This window comes from Arachis ipaensis, chromosome B6, assembly GCF_059453495.1.
Source record: "Arachis ipaensis isolate K30076 ecotype BB chromosome B6, ASM5945349v1, whole genome shotgun sequence".
NCBI classification, from domain to species: domain Eukaryota; kingdom Viridiplantae; phylum Streptophyta; class Magnoliopsida; order Fabales; family Fabaceae; genus Arachis; species Arachis ipaensis.
Window position 1 is genome coordinate 59,723,664 of NC_142441.1, and position 17,782 is coordinate 59,741,445.

Consider the following 17,782-nt stretch of genomic DNA (forward strand, 5'->3'; position numbering starts at 1 on the left):
ATTCTTTCAAGAGCCAACATATTTAACATTCATAAACAACAACTTCAAAAGACATATGCACTGTTCAAGAATTCATTCAGAAAACAAAAAGTATTGTCACCACATCAAAATAATTAAACTAATTTCAAGGATGAATTCGAAACCCTGTACTTCTTGTTCTTTTGTTTTCAGAACATTTTTCATTTAAGAGAGGTGATGGAGTCATAGGACATTCATAGCTTTAAGACATAGACACTTAAACACTAGTGATCATATAGTAAAGACACAAACATAATTAAACATGAAGCATGGAATCCGAAAATAGAAAATAAATAGACAAGGAGATTAAGGAATGAGTCCACCTTAGTGAGGATGGTCTCTTCCTCTTCTTGAAGAACCAATGGTGCTCTTGAGCTCCTCTATGTCTCTTCCTTGTCTTTGTTGCTCCTCCCTCATAGCTCTTTGATCTTCTCTAATCTCATGGAGAATGATGGAGTGCTCTTGGTGTTCCACCCTTAGTTGTCCCATGTTGGAGCTTAATTCTCCTAGGGAAGTGTTGATTTGCTCCCAATAGTTTTGTGGAGGAAAGTGCATCCCCTGAGGCATCTCAGGGATTTCATGGTGAGGAATTTCCTCATGCTCATGTTGAGGTCCATGATCTCTTATTTGCTCCATCCTTTTCGTAGTGATGGGCTTGTCCTCTTCAATGAGGATGTCTCCCTCTATGTCAATTTCTGCCGAGTTGCAGAGGTGGCATATGAGGTGAGGAAAGGCTAACCTTGCCCAAGTGGAGGACTTGTCAGCCACCTTGTAAAGTTCTTGAGGTATAATCTCATGAACTTCCACCTCCTCTCTAATCATGATACTATGGATCATGATGGCCCGGTCTATAGTAACTTCAGACCGGTTACTAGTAGGAATGATTGAGCGTTGAATGAACTCTAACCATCCCCTAGCCATTGGTTTGAGGTCATGCCTTCTTAATTGAACCGGCTTGTCTCTTGAGTCAATTTTCCATTGAGCTCTTTCTACACATATGTCCATGAGGACTTGGTCCAACCTTTGATCAAAGTTGACCCTTCTAGTGTAGGGGCGTGCATTTTCTTCTATCATTGGCAAGTTGAACGCCAGCCTTACATTTTCCGGACTGAAATCTAAGTATTTCCCCCGAACCATGGTGAGCCAATGCTTTGGATTCGGGTTCACACTTTGATCATGGTTCCTAGTGATCCATGCGTTTGCATAGAACCCTTGAACTATTAAGATCCCGACTTGTTGAATGGGGTTGGTGAGAACTTCCCAACCTCTTCTTTGGATCTCAAGTCGGATCTCCGGATACTCATTCTTTTTGAGCTTGAAAGAAACCTCAGAGATCACTTTTTTTCTTGGCCACTACTTCATAGAAGTGGTCTTGATGGACCTTTGAGATGAATCTCTCCATCTCTCATGACTCAGAGGTGGAAGCAATTTCTTTTCCTTTCCTCTTTCTAGAGATTTCTCTGGCCTTAGGTGCCATAAATGGTTATGGAAAAACAAAAAGCTATGCTTTTACCACACCAAACTTAAAATGTTTGCTCGTCCCCGAGCAAAAGAAGAAAGAAAGTAGTAGAAGAAGAAGAAAATGGAGGAGATGGGGGAAGAAGATGTATTCGGCCAAGGAGAAGAAGAGAGGGTTGTGTTGTGTGAAAATGAAGAAGGAGTGAGGGGTTTATATAGGAGTGAGGGGGGGTGTAGGGTTGGGTTTGGGAGGGAAAATAGTTTGAATTTTGAAGGTAGGTGGGGTTTATGGGGAAGAGAGGATGGAGATGAGTGGTGAAGAGGTGATGGAAAAGAGTGATTGAGGTGATTGGTGAAGGGTATTTGGGGAAGAGAGTTATGAAAAGGTGTGAAGAGGAGAGAAGAAGATGTGGGGATCTTGTGGGGTCCACAGATCAAGTGGGGTCAAGGACTTAACATTCCTTCTCCAATTAGGCATGTAAAACGCCCTTGCTGTGCAATCCTGGTGATTAACGCCAGACTGCTACCTGTTTCTGGCATTAAACGCCCAAATGTAGCTTGTTTCTGGCATTTAACGCCAGGCAGATGCTTGTTTCTGGCGTTAAACGCCAGCTTGGTGCCTGTTTTTGGCGTTAAATGCCAGACAGATGCTTATTTCTGGCGTTTAAACGCCAGACTGCTCTCCTCCAGGGTGTGCTATTTTCAATGCTGTTTTTCATTCTGTTTTTTATTTTTTCAGTAGTTTTTATGACTTCACATGATCATCAACCTAATAAAACACGAAATAACAAAAAGAAAATAAAATAGATATGATTAAATAACATTGGGTTGCCTCCCAACAAGCGCTTCTTTAATGTCAATAGCTTGATAGTGAGCTCTCATGGAGCCTCACAGATAATCGAGCAAGGTTGGAACCTCCCAACACCAAATTTACAGTTTGAATGTGGTGGTTCAACACCAAACTTAGTGTTTGGTTGTGGCCTCCTAACACCAAACTTAGAGTTTGACTGTGGGGGCTTTGGTTGACTCTACAGTGAGAGAAGCTTTTCATGCTTCCTCTCCATGGTTACAGAAGGAGATCCATGAGTTTTAAACACAAGGTTGTCCTCATTCAGTTGAAGGACCAACTCTCCTCTGTCCACATCAATCACAGCTCTTGCTGTGGCTAGGAAGGGTCTTCCAAGGATGATGGATTCATCCTCTTCCTTCCCAATGTCTAGGATTATGAAATCAACAGGGATGTAAAGGCCTTCAACCTTTACTAACACGTCCCCTACTTGTCCATAAGCCTATTTTTTTGAGTTGTCTGCCATCTCTAATGCGATTCTAGCAGCTTGCACCTCAAAGATCCCTAGTTTCTCCATTACAGAGAGTGGCATTAAGTTTATTCCTGACCCCAGGTAACATAGAGCCTTCTCAAAGGTCATGGTGCCTATGGTACAGGGTATTAAGAATTTTCCTGGATCTTGTTTCTTTTGAGGTAATTTCTGCCTATCCAATGCATTTAGTTCATTGGTGAGCAAAGAAGATTCATCTTCCCAAGTCTCATTACCAAATAATTTGGCATTCAGCTTCATGATTGCACCAAAGGTATTTAGCAACTTGCTCTTCAGTAATGTCTTCATCCTCTTCAGAGGAAGAATACTCATCAGAGCTCATAAAGGGGCAGAAGGAGGTTCAATGGAATCTCTATGGTCTCTAGATGAGCCTTAGATTCCTTTGGTTCCTCAAAGGGATACTCCTTATTGGTCACTGAACGTCCTAGGAGGTCTTCCTCACTAGGATTCACGTTCTTCTCCTCCCTTGTAGGTTCGGCCATGATGGTCAAATCAATGGCCTTGCACTCTCTCTTTGGATTCTCTTCTGTATTGCTTGGGAGAGTACTAGGAGGAGTTTCAGTGACTCTTTTACTCAGCTGGCCCACTTGTGCCTCCAAATTTCTAATGGAGGACCTTGTTTCATTCATGAAACTTACAGTGGCCTTAGATAGATCAGAGACTATATTTGCTAAGCTAGATGGATTCTGCTCAGAATTCTCTGTCTGTTGCTGAGTGGATGATGAAAAAGGTTTGCTATTGCTAAACCTGTTTCTTCCACCATTATTAAAGCCTTGCTGAGGATTTTGTTGATCCTTCCATAAGAAATTTGGATGATTTTTCCATGAGGGATTATAGGTGTTTCTATAGGGTTCACCCATGTAATTCACCTCTGCTATTGCAGGGTTCTCAGGATCATAAGCTTCTTCTTCAGAAGAGGCCTCTTTAGTACTGTTGGATGATTCCTTCAATCCATTCAGACTCTGAGAGATCATATTGACTTGCTGAGTCAATATTTTATTCTGAGCCAATATGGCATTTAGAGTATCAATTTCAAGAACTCCCTTCCTCTGAGGCGTCCCATTACTCACAGGATTCATTTTAGAAGTGCACATGAACTGGTTATTTGCAACCATGTCAATGAGTTCTTGAGCTTCTGCAGGCATTTTCTTTAGGTGAATGGATCCACCTGCAAAATGGTCCAATGACATCTTTGATAGTTCAGACAGACCATCATAGAATATATCCAGGATGGTCCATTCTGAAAGCATGTCAGAAGGACACTTTTTGGTCAGTTCCTTGTATCTCTCCCAAGCTTCATAGAGGGATTCACATTCTTTTTGTCTGAAGGTTTGAACATCCACTCTAAGCTTGCTAAGCTTTTGAGGAGGAAAGAACTTAGCTAAGAAAGCCGTGACCAGCTTATCCCAAGAGTTCAGGCTATCTTTAGGTTGAGAGTCTAACCATACTCTAGCTCTGTCTCTTACAGCAAACGGGAAAAGCATAAGCCTGTAGACATCGGGATCAACCCCATTGGTCTTAACAGTATCACAGATCTGCAAGAATTCAGTTAAGAACTGAAAAGGATCTTCTAATGGAAGTCCATAAACTTGCAGTTCTGTTGCATCAGAGAAACTAATTGAGGTTTTAGCTCAAAATTGTTTGCTCCAATTATTATTATTATTTTCCTTGCATTATTATTATTTTCGGCCATGTCTCCTTCTTTTTCGAAAATTTCTGTCAGATTTTCTCCATAGAGTTGTGCTTTAGCTTCCCTTAGCTTCCTCTTCAGAGTTCTTTCAGGTTCCGGATCAGCTTCAACAAGAATGTTCTTATCCTTGTTCCTGCTCATATGAAAAAGAAGAAAACAGAAAATATGGAATCCTCTATGTCACAGTATAGAGATTCCTTATGTAAGTATAAGAAGAGAATAATGGAGGAAGAAAAAGATAAGAATCCAAATACAAGGGAGAGGAGTAGGTTCGAATTCTTAGATGAAGAGAAGTGTTAGTAAATAAATAAATAATTAGAAGGAGGTGAGAGAGAAGAATTTTCAAAAATTAAATAAATTAAAATTAAAATATTTTTGTTTTTAATTTGAAATTAAAATAAAAAATAAAAATTAAAGTTCAAAAATTAAGAAAGGAAAATTGAATCAAATTAAATTAAATTTAAAACAATTACCTAATTTAAAAAGAAATTTTGAAAAAGAGGGGAGGGATTTTTGAAAATTAGAGATAGAATTAGTTAGGTAGTTTTAAAAAAGATAAGATTGAAATAGTAAACTTTTTAAAATCAAACAAAAAGTCAAGTAGTTAATTGAAAAAGATTTGAAAATCAATTTTTGAAAAGATAAGAAGTTAGAAAAGAAGTTAGAAAGAGATTTTGAAATTGATTTTGAAAAAGATGTGATTGAAATTTAAAAAGATATGATTGAAACTTATTTTTGATTACTTGACTAACAAGAAACTAAAAGATTGGACCTTTCTTAATAGGTAAGTAACAAACTTAAAAATTTTTGAATCAATCACATTAATTGTTAGTATTAATTTCAAAAATATGAAATAAAAATAAGAAAAAGATTTTGAAAATAATTTTGAAAGTTTCGAAATTCATAAAAGAAAAATGAAAAAGATTTTATTTTTGAAAAAGATTTGAAAAAGATAGAATTTTTAAATTGAAAATTTGATTTGACTCATAAGAAACAACTAAATTTTAAAAATTTTTGAAAAAATCAACTCAAATTTTCAAATTTGATGAGAAGAAAAAAGGGAAAGATATTTTTTTGATTTTTGAATTTTAATGATGAGAGAGAAAAACATCAAAAAGACTCAATGCATGAAAATTTTGGATCAAAACAAATGATGCATGCAAGAACACTATGAATGTCAAGATGAACACCAAGAACACTTTGAATATCAAGATGAACACCAAGAACTTATTTTTGAAAATTTTGAAGAAAAGAAAAACATGCAAGACACCAAACTTAGAAATTTTCAAACTTTAGACGATAACAAATTGAAAATGCATATGGAAAACAAGAAAAGACACAAAACAAGAAATTTTAAAGATCAAACAAGAAGACTTACCAAAGACAACTTGAAGATCATGAAGAATACAATGCATGGATTTTAGAAAAATGCAAGAAAGGGATAAACATGAAATCGACACCAAACTTAAAAACTGACACAAGATTCAAGTAAGAAACATCAAATTAATTTTTTTGGTTTTTTTTGCGAAAATTATTTTGCGAAAAACGAAAAAGAAGTAAAAAATTTTTTTTTTTCGAAAATAAGAAATAAAAAGCTTAAAATTAAAATAAAATTACCTAATCTGAGCAACAAGATGAACCGTCAGTTGTCCAAACTCGAACAATCCCCAGCAACGGCGCCAAAAACTTAGTGCGCAGAAATCGTGACGGTTCCATTCCTTGGTAACAGCGCAAAAAACTCAATACGCACGTTCATGATCTTAGTTCTTTGTTACAACTTCGCACAACTAACCAGCAAGTGCACTGAGTCGTCCAAGTAATAAACCTTACGTGAGTAAGGGTCGATTCCACGGACATTGTCGGCTTGAAGCAAGCTATGGTCACCTTGTAAATCTCAGTAAGGCAGATTCATATGGTTATGGATATTTGATAATTAAAATATAATTAAACGTAAATTAAAGATAGAGATACTTATGTAATTCATTGGCGAGAGTTTCAGATAAGCGTATGAAGATGCGTTCATTCCTCCTAAACCTCTGCTTTCCTATTGTCTTCATCCAATAATTCATACTCCTTTCTATGGTAAGCTGTATGTTAGGCATCACCGTTGTCAATGGCTACATCCTGTCCTCTCAGTGAAAATGGTCCAATGTGCTGTCATTGCATGCCTAATCATCTGTCGGTTCTCGATCATACTGGAATAGGATCCATTGATCCTTTTGCATCTGTCACTACGCCCAGCACTCACGAGTTTGAAGCTCGTCGCAACCATCCCTTCCCAGATCCTACTCGGAATACCACAGACAAGGTTTAGACTTTCCGGATCTCAAGAATGGCTGTCCATGGATTCTAACTTATACCACAAAGATTCTGATTAAGGAATCCCAGAGATACTCGTTCAATCTAAGGTAGAACGGAAGTGGTTGTCAGGCACGCGTTCATAGGTTGGGAATGATGACGACTGTTATGATCATCACATTCATATTGAAGTGCGAATGAATATCTTAGAATCAGAATAAGCTTGAATTGAATAGAAAAACGATAGTACTTTGTATTAATTCATGAGGAACAGCAGAGCTCCACACCTTAATCAATGGTGTGTAGAAACTCTACCGTTGAAAATACATAAGTGATAATGGAGTTCATTGGTCTCGGACCTAGAGGGGAACCGGAGTTACCAAGTGATGCCAGGGCATCTTGGCCAGTTTCACTGACCTTTTCTTTACTGTTTTTAGGTTAGTTTCATGCATTTCTTTAGGAAATAAGCTAGTTTTGGGTAGATATTCACTTATGCCTTGATTCAAGCATACATTGTGCATTTTACATAATTTCATGAGGATTTTGCATAAGTTTAGTGACAATTATTATGTTGCATTACTCATGACTTGGACTAGAGCTTTGATGCACTTTATTGCTTGATTTCAGGACCAAAAGGAAGCAAGAAAAAGGGAGGTAACTTGCAAGGTTAATGAGAAAAGTGATTGCCAATAACACTCTCAAAAAGCCATCAATGCCCACGTTAGAGAGTCACGTTAACTAAGTTAACGTGAACTCTAACGTGGAGAAGAGAAGTTGAGCCAACATTAGTGACACTCAACATTGTCACTAACGTTGGCCTATGATACAAAGTACCACGTTTACTCCCACGTTAACTTGGTTAACGTGGGAACTAACGTAAGGGATGAAGAGTTGTCGACAACGTTAGTGACACTCAACATTGTCACTAACGTTGAAGCAACCACACAACCCCTAAGAGTCACGTTAACTTGGTTAACGTGGAAGCTAACGATGAGGAATGAAGGATGAGCCAACGTTAGTGACACTCAACATTGTCACTAACGTTGGGATGGCTAAGGATGGCCACGTTAGAAGCCACGTTAACCTAGTTAACGTGGACTCTAACGTGAGACCTAGGGGCACATATGAACGTTAGTGACAATGTTGAATGTCACTAACATTCTCGAAGGATGGCAAAGGTCACGTTAGAAGCCACGTTAACCTAGTTAACGTGGGCTTTAACGTGAAGCAAGAAGGGGCACACTGGAATGTTAGTGATAATGTTGAGTGTCACTAACGTTCTCGAAGGTTCACAAGGCAACGTTAAAAGCCACGTTAACCTAGTTAACGTGAGTTTTAACATGAGGCAAAGGGGTGCATTGGAACGTTAGTGACAATGTTAAGTGTCACTAATGTTCTCGAACTTATATTCTCAATAAATATTAACACCCCTAACGTCCTGAACTAAAGTCTCCGCCCACTTCGCACTTTCTCTCTGCAAGTAAAGCCAAGCCCAAATAAAGAAAGGAACTGCTTCAAACTCAAGATCCAAAGGCCCAAGACTTGAAGAATCACACTAGAAGCTGAGAAGAGTAGTATATATAGGAGTAGCTTTGAATTGAGAACAAGTTCTGGAGGCTGGGAAAAAGAGAACTACTCTCTGTATTTTACTTTCTTTGCAATTTCTAGTTTTATGATGTATTCTCCATCTTTGTTTTCATTTTCAAGAGCTATGAACAACTAAACCCCTTTCATTGGGTTAGGGAGCTCTGTTGTAATTTGATGGATCAATACTAATTTTCATTATTCTTCTTCTATCTTTCCTCTTGATTTTACTTGAAAGCTTTCGATCTTCATCCAATTGAGTAGTTATCTTGGAAGAGAAGCTATTCAAACTTGGATCTCTTTTGAACCTTGAAAGAGGAATGAAGAGATCAAGCTAGAAATGCTTTCTCATGCTGGACCAAATTGGGTTTGGATGGGTATGTGACTATAACCCTCTCAATACTTGATTTGGGAAATGCATGTGGTATAATCAGTGACCATACTTAATCTCTTCTCATGAGCAATTGACCAAGGAATTGGCTATTGATCAAGATTTGAGAGATTGAATTGCAAGAAATTGTAATTCAATCACTTAAGATTGCCAAGGAGATCAATGAGTGCATTGATTGAGAAAAAGATGAAAATGAACTTGATCCGGAGAATTGCAACATCTCCTAAGCCCAATGAACTCCCCATCTCTGATCTTACCCATTCTCTTTAATTTCTGCCATTTACTTTTATGAGCAAATCCCCCATTCCCATTTACAATTCTGCATTTTATTTTCAGTCATTTACTTCCAGTCCTTTAATTCTAGCATTTACTTTTCTGTTATTTACATTCCCGCCATTTTATTTTCTGTAACTCTCAACCCAAATTCTGGATTCGCTCAACTAGAACATTCTTCTAATTAAAGTTGCTTGATCAATCAATCCCTGTGGGATTCGACCTCACTCTATTGTGAGTTTTTACTTGACGACAACTTCGGTACACTTGCCGAAGGGAGATTTGTTGAGAGACAAGTTTTCCGTGCATCACCAAGACTTAAAAATGATCCGAAGATGTAAATACAATAGTAAAAAGTCCTATTTATGCTAAACTAGTTACTAGGGTTTACAAAGATAAGTAAATGATGCAGAAATCCACTTCTGGGGCCCACTTGGTGTGTGCTTGGGCTGAGCATTGAGCTTTACACGTGTAGAGGCTTCTCTTGGAGTTGAACGCCAGCTTGTAATCTGTTTTTGGCATTTAAATCCACTTTGCAACCTGTTTCTGGCGTTTAACTCCTGAATGCAGCATGGAACTGGCGTTAAACGCCAATTTGCATCGTCTAAACTCGGAAAACGTATGGACTATTATATATTGCTGGAAAGCCCTGGATGTCTACTTTCCAACACAATTGAGAGCGCACCATTTGAAGTTCTGTAACTCCAGAAAATCCACCTTGAGTACAGGGAGGTCAGAATCCAACAGCATCTGCAGTCCTTCTTCAACCTCTGAATCTGATTTTTGCTCAAGTCCCTCAATTTCAGCCAGAAATTACCTGAAATCACAGAAAAACATACAAACTCATAGTAAAGTCCAGAAATGTGAATTTTATTTAAAAACTAATAAAAATATACCAAAAACTAACTAAATCATACTAAAAACTATGTAAAAACAATGCCAAAAGCGTATAAATTATCCGCTCATCAATATGAAAAACATGAAAAGACACAAAACATAAAAATGTAAAGATCAAATAAAGCAAATCATCAAGAAAAACTTGAAGATCATGAAGAACACATGCATGAATTTTCGAAAATTTTTAAGAAAAGTTAAAAAGATGCAACTGACACCAAACTTAAAAATTGACACTAGACTCAAACAAGAAACATAAAATTTATGGTTTTTATGATTTTATAAGAATTTTTTGGTTTTTTTCGAAAATTATTTTGGGAAAAATGAAAAAGAAAAAAAAAATTTGTATTATTTTCGAAAATAAGAAATAAAAAGCTTAAAAATAAAATAAAATTACCTAATCTGAGCAACAAGATGAACCGTCAGTTGTCCAAACTCGAACAATCCCCGACAACGGTGCCAAAAACTTGGTATGCAAAGTCGTGATCGTTCATTCCATGGTAACGGCGTCAAAAACATAATACGCACGTTCATAATTTTAGTTCTTTCTCACAACTTCGCACAACTAACCAGCAAGTGCACTGGGTCGTCCAAGTAATAAACCTTACGTGAGTAAGGGTCGATCCCATGGAGATTGTCGGCTTGAAGCAAGCTATGGTCATCTTGCAAATCTCAGTCAGGCGAATTCAAATGGTTATGGTGAATTGATAATTAAAATAAAATTAAAATATAAAATAGGATAGAAATACTTATGTAATTCATTGGTGAGAATTTCAAATAAGCGTATAGAGATGCTTTTGTTCCTCCTGAACCCCTGCTTTCTTGCTGTCTTCATCCAATCATTCCTACTCCTTTCCATGGCAAGCTTTATGTAGGGCATCACCGTTATCAATGGCTACTTCCCGTCTCTCAGTGAAAATGGTCCAAGATGCGCTGTCACCGCACGGCTAATCATCTGTCTGTTCTCGGTCATACTGGAATAGGATTCAGTAATCCTTTTGCGTCTGTCACTATGCCCAGCACTCGCGATTTTGAAGCTCGTCACAGTCATCCCTTCCCGGATCCTACTCGGAATACCATAGACAAGGTTTAGACTTTCCGGATCTCAAGAATGGCTGCCAATAATTCTAGCCTATACCATGAAGACTCTGATCGTAGATCAGAAGGCTAAGAGATACACATTCAAGCTTGTTTGCATGTAGAACGGAAGTGGTTGTCAGGCACGCGTTCATAGGTGAGAATAGTGATGAGCGTCACATAATCATCACATTCATCGTGTTCTTATCTGCGAATGAATATCTTAGAGAAGAAATAGGCTTGAGTTGAATAGAAAAACAATAGTACTTTGCATTAATTCATGAGGAACAGCAGAGCTCCACACCTTAATCTATGGTGTGTAGAAACTCTACCATTGAAAATACATAAGAATAAGGTCCAGGCATGGCCAAATGGCCAGCCTCTATGGTCTAAGAACTAAACGTCCAGAGATGAACAAAGGATAATCCAAAGATGTAAAAACAATAGTACTAGGGTTTACAGAGATAAGTAAATGATGTAGAAATCCACTTCCGAGCCCACTTGGTGTGTGCTTGGTCTGAGCATTGAATCTTTCACGTGTAGAGGTCTTCCTTGGAGTTAAACGCCAGTTTGTAAACTGTTTCTGGCGTTTAACTCTGCTTTGCAACCTGTTTCTGGCGTGTAACTCCAGAATAGGGCAGAGAGCTGGCATTGAACGCCAGTTTGCATCGTCTAAACTCAGGCAAAGTATGGACTATTATATATTTCTGGAAATCCCTGGATGTCTACTTTCCAACGCAATTAAGATCGCTCCTTTTGGACTTTTGTAGCTCCAGAAAATCCACTTTGAGTGCAGGGAGGTCAAAATCCAACAACATCTGCAATCCTTCTTCAACCTCTGAATCTGATTTTTGCTCAAGTCCCTCAATTTCAGCCAGAAAATACCTAAAATCATAGAAAAACACACAAACTCATAGTAAAGTCCAGAAATGTGAATTTTATTTAAAAACCAATAAAAATATACTAAAAACTAACTAAATCATACTGAAAACTATGTAAAAACAATGCCAAAAAGCGTATAAATTATCCGCTCATCATCCACCAAGTTCAATTGTGTGGAATTCTTCTCCTCTGCCTCTGAGGTTTAAACTTTCATTGTAACAGCAGCGCGCCATCTTTTGATCTGCTTTTATCGTAGCTATCCCTTCTGCAGTTGGGAATTTCATGCATAGATGTGGAGTTGAGACTATTGCGCCGAGTTGATTTAATGTTGTCCGACCTATTAAGGCATTATAGGCTGAGCTCACGTCGACCATGATGTAGTCTATCTTGAGTGTTTTGGATTGGTTTCCTTTTTCGAAGGTTGTGTGTAGTGAGATGTATCCCAGTGGTTGCACTGGGGTGTCTCCCAGTCCTAACAAGCTGTTTGGATATGCTCTAAGCTCTTTTTCTTCTAAGCCGAGCTTGTCGAAGGCAGTTTTGAATAAGATGTCAGCGGAGCTCCCTTGGTCTATCAGTGTGCAGTGAAGATTTGCATTTGCCAGTATAATGGTGATGACCGTGGGATCGTCGTGTCCCGAGATGACACCTGATGCATCTTCTTTTGTAAACGTAATTACCGGGATGTCGGGTGCTTCCTCCTTTCCCTCAACATGTTATACTTCTTTGAGATATCTTTTGCGAGATGATTTGGAGATTCCTCCTCCTGCAAACCCTCCGTGTATCATATGGACATGTCTTTCTGGTGTACGAGGTGATTACTCAGTTCGTCCAACATCCTCGTCCCTTCTCCTTTTTCTTTGCTCATCATCCCGGGTGGCCAGATACCGATCTAGTTTTCCCTCTCTTACTAATTTTTCTATGACATTTTTTAAGTCAAAACATTCGTTCGTGGAATGCCCACGGACTCAATAGTATTCACAATATTCGGTCCGACTTCCTCCTCCTTTTTTGCCTTTGAGTGGTCGAGCTGGGGGTATTTTTTATGTGTGGCAGACTTCTTTGTAGACATCCACAAGGGACACTCGAAGAGGGGTATAATTATGATATTTTTTAATTTTTTCTCCATGTCGATCTTCCTTCTTTTTGGACTCTTTATCTTTATCCTTGGGTGGGGGGGATAGGTGAATCCGGATTTTGAGGTCTCTCCTAGTCGAGAAATTTCTTCCATGTTGATGTATTTCTCTACTCGTTCTTGCACTTCATTCAGAGATGTGGGGTATTTCTTTGATATAGATTGGCTAAAAGGTCCTTCTCGTAGGCCATTGATGAGGCCCATGATGGCGGCCTCTGTTGGTAGGCTTTGTATGTCTAGACATGTTTTATTGAATCTTTCCATGTAGTTGCGAAGACTTTTCCGATCTCCTTGCTTGATTTCTAATAGACTGGTTATCTTTTTGGATAGAGAATCTGGCCAGGATCTTTTTGGATAAGTCGTCAAAGCTTGAGATGGACCTCAGAGGTAAATTGTCGAACCATCTAATTGCTGTCTTTGTAAGAGTTGTTGGAAATGCTTTACAGCGAACTGCATCTAAGGCGTCGATGAGGTACATTCTACTTCTGAAATTGCTGAGGTGATGGTTGGGATCTGTAGTGCCATCGTACAAAGCCATATCCAGAAATTTGAAGTCCTTAGGGATTTTGGTCTTCATGATCTCCCTAGTGAATGGATCTTGATCCTTGCGAGAGTTGTCCTCAGGAGTGGACCGAGTAGCTTTGGTTTTGAGATCGCCTTCGAGTTTTAGAAGTTTATCTTCTAACTCTCGGCGTCGCCTTACCTCCTTTTGTACATCCTTCCCAACTTCTCGTTGATGCTGGCTTTCTTTTTCAAGTTGCTTTAAACGGTCTTGAAGTGCTTCTAATACTCCCGGATTTGATGAGTTTTTATCCCTGTTAGATTTCGGGGTATCTTTTAGTGTAGTGTCCGCGTTTTTGTGCGGTGTTCTATCTTCTAGATCTGAATCATGGTCGTTGTCATGGTCGTCAGCCATGGTGATGGGATGACTTCCAGACAGCGCCAATGTTCCGAGGGTTACCTAAAACTGTAGGTCGATCTTGGACGAGATCTTCTATACTGGTCGGAGATGACATGTCTGGCTGGTGAGTGGCAGCCGGAGCTGTTGTATCCAACTTGGGGACTGGTTATGCTACTGATCCTTCATCACCGGAGGGTGCGGGTACATGCAAGGGACTCCGATGCTTAAGTTAGCAAGGGTAGTAAGCAGCTTTTTTGTAGAATCAGAGTATGAGTTATACCTGCGTGCTCCAGTGTATTTATAATGGTTGTGGACTGACCTTCTTAAGTAAGATAAGTTAGTTATCTTATCTTATCTTATCTTATCTTATCTTTGGGTGAGGTCAGCTTATCTTTAAGGAAACCGCCTTTATCTCTATAGGCTTGGACTGCCTTTGGATATGGGTCGTGTTCCTCTATTTTGGCCCTTTATTGTCCTTTCCTGTCAATTTGGCCGATCTCTTTGAGAAGAGGTCGGATAGTCGGACCTGAAGAGATCGGATAGTTGGACCTGAAGAGGTCAGTCGCCTTGTCACTAATCATCCCGGGTCAGACAGCTCGACCTAGGGTATGAACATCAGTCGTCCAAGTAATACTTTACGTGAGTAAGGGTTGATCCCACGGAGATTGTTGGCTTGAAGCAAGCTATGGTTATCCTGTAAATCTTGGTCAGGTGGATTCAAATGGTTATGAGATTTTGATAATTAAAAGATAAATAAAACATAAAATAAAATAAAGATACTTATGTAATTCATTGGTGGAAATTTCAGATAAGCGTTTGGAGATGCTTTGTTGCTTCTGAACCTCTGCTTTCCTATTGTCTTCATCCAATCATGCGTGCTCCCTTCCATGGCAAGCTGTATGATCCTCTCGGATGAAAAATACCAGGTACGGTTTCTGCACGGCTAATCAACTGTCGGATTTCTCGTCTCGGATGAAAAATACCAGGTACAGCTACCGCACGGCTAATCATCTGTCGGTTCTCACTAGCGTCGGAATAGGATCTCTCTATCCTTTTGCACACTGTCACTGCGCCCAACATTCGCGAGTTTGAAGCTCGTCACAGTCATCGCTTCCCAGATCCTACTCAGAATACCACAGACAAGGTTTAGACTTTTTGGATCTCAGGAATGCAGCCAATTGGTTCTAGCTTCTACCATGAAGGTTCTAATCTCACGGACTCGGTCCGTGGATTAGAGACCCATGAGAATATACTCCAGCTGTCGTCCAATGACTACGTTGAACATCATGTAGACCGCTTGTGGTTGTCAGGCACGCGGATCTTGGCTAAGCGAGTAACGAAGATAGTGGGTGATTGTCACGGGTCACCCCTTCATTCTGACTTAACTGAATTAAGTACGAGAGTATATCTTGGAGAAGAAGTAAGCGTGAATTGAAAGAGACACAATAGTACTTGCATTAATTCATGAAGAACAGCAGAGCTCCGCACCTTAATCTATGAGGTGTAGAAACTCCACCGTAGAAAATACATAAGAGAAAAAGGTCTAGGCATAGCCGTGTGGCCAGCCTCAAAGGTCAAAAGATCGATTCCAAAGTGTCTGTGAATATAATAGTAAAAAGTGCTATTTATACTAAACTAGTTACTAGGGATTACAGAAAATAAGTAACTAAGTGCAGATAGTGCAGAAATCCACTTTTGGGGCCTACTTGGTATGTGCTTGGGCTGAGCATTGAGCTTTACACGTGCATAGGCCATTTCTAGAGTTAAACGCCAGCTTGGATGCAAGTTTGGGTGTTTAACTCCAGTTCTGGTGCCAGTTCTGGCGTTTTACGCCAGAAAAGGGTCTTTGGCTGGCGTTTGAACGCCAGTTTGGGCCATCAAATCTCGGGCAAAGCATAGACCATTATATATTTCTGGAAAGTACAAGATGAGAGCACCAATTGGGTTTCTGTAGCTCTAGAAAATCCACTTCGAGTGCAGGAGGGTCAGAATCCAACAGCATCTGCAGTCCTTTCTCAGCCTCTGAATCAGACTTTAGCTCAGGTCCCTCAATTTCAGCCAGAAAATACCTGAAATTATAGAAAAACACACAAGCTCATAGTAAAGTCTAGAAATGTGATTTTTGCATAAAACTAATAAAAATATAATAAAAAGTAACTAAAACATACTAAAAACTATGTAAAAATAATGCCAAAAAGGGTATAAAATATCCGCTCATCACAACACCAAACTTAAATTGTTGCTTGTCCCCAAGCAACTAAAACCAAAATAGGATAAAAAGAAGAGAATATACAATAAATTTCAAAAATATCAATGAAGATTAGTTTCAATTAGATGAGCGGGACTAGTAGCTTTTTGCTTCTGAATAGTTTTGGCATCTCACTTTATCCTTTGAAGTTCCGAATGATTGGCATCCATAGGAACTCAGAATTCAGATAGTGTCATTGATTCTCCTAGTTCAGTATGTTGATTCTTGAACACAGCTACTTTATGAGTCTTGGCCGTGACCCTAAGCATTTTGTTTTCCAGTATTACCACCGGATACATAAATGCCACAAACACATAATTGGGTGAACCTTTTCAGATTGTGACTTAGCTTTGCTAGAGTCCCCAGTTAGAGGTGCCCAGAGTTCTTAAGCACACTCTTTTTGCTTTGGACCATGACTTTAACCGCTCAGTCTGAAGCTTTTCACTTGACACCTTCACGCCACAAGCACATGGTTAGGGACAGCTTGATTTAGCCGCTTAGGCCAGGATTTTATCTCCTATCCATTAATGCTCAAAGCCTTGGATCCATTTTACCGTTTCCTTTTAGTTTAAAGGGTTATTGGATTTTTGCTCTTGCCTTTTGGTTTAAAGAGCTATTGGCTTTTTCTGCTTGCTTTTTCTTGCTTCAAGAATCAATTTTATGATTTTTCAGATTATCAATAACATTTCTCTTTTTCCATTATTCTTTCAAGAGCCAACAATTTTAACATTCATAAACTTCACTATAAAAAATATGCACTGTTCAAGCATTCATTCAAAAAACAAAAAGTATTGCCACCACATCAAAATAATTAAACTATTTTCAAGATAGAATTCGAAATTCATGTACTTCTTTTTCTTTTTCAGAAAACATTTTTCATTTAAGAAAGGTGAAAGATTCATGGAACATTCATAGCTTTAAGACATAGACAGTAGACACTAATGATCATGTAATAAAGACAAAAACATAGACAAAACATAAAGCATAAAAACCGAAAAACAGAAAAATAAGAACATGGAGATTAAAGAATGGGTCCACCTTAGTGATGGTGGCTTCTTCTTCCTCTTGAAGAACCAATGGAGTTCTTGAGCTCCTCTATGTCTCTTCCTTACTTTTGTTGCTCCTCTCTCATGGTCTTTTGGTCCTCTCTGATTTCATAGAGGATGATGGAGTACTCTTAGTGAGGTCCATGAGTGGGCTCTCTTGTTTCCTCCATCTTCTTTCTAGTGATGGGCATTTGAGATGAATTTCTCCATCTCCCATGACTCGGAGTTGGAAGCAACTGCCTTCCCTTTCCTCTTCCTAGAGGTTTCTCCGGCCTTAGGTGCCATTAATGGTTATGGAAAAATAAAAAGCAGAGATTTTTTCCACACCAAACTTAAAAGGTTTGCTCGTCCTCGAGAAAAATAAGATAGAAGAGAGTAGAAGAAGAATGATGCAATTAATTTTGAAAACTTATTACTGTATATAAGAAAAATTAAAAAGAGTTGAAAAGAATTTGAAAAGATATGTAAGTTTTGAAAACGTTTTGGAAGGAGTTGAAAAAAAATTGAAAAAGAATTAAAAAGAATTGGAAAGATTATTAATTTTTGAAAATAG

At 38.7% G+C, this 17,782-nt stretch overlaps 1 non-coding gene across 1 annotated transcript; it reads left to right on the forward strand.

The window, feature by feature from the left end:
* Positions 1-4,057: 4,057 nt before the first annotated feature.
* Positions 4,058-4,165, forward strand: LOC148555748 (small nucleolar RNA R71). Its single transcript, XR_015887017.1, has one exon. It is a non-coding gene; the product is annotated as a small nucleolar RNA R71 (small nucleolar RNA).
* The last annotated feature ends 13,617 nt before the right edge of the window (positions 4,166-17,782 follow it).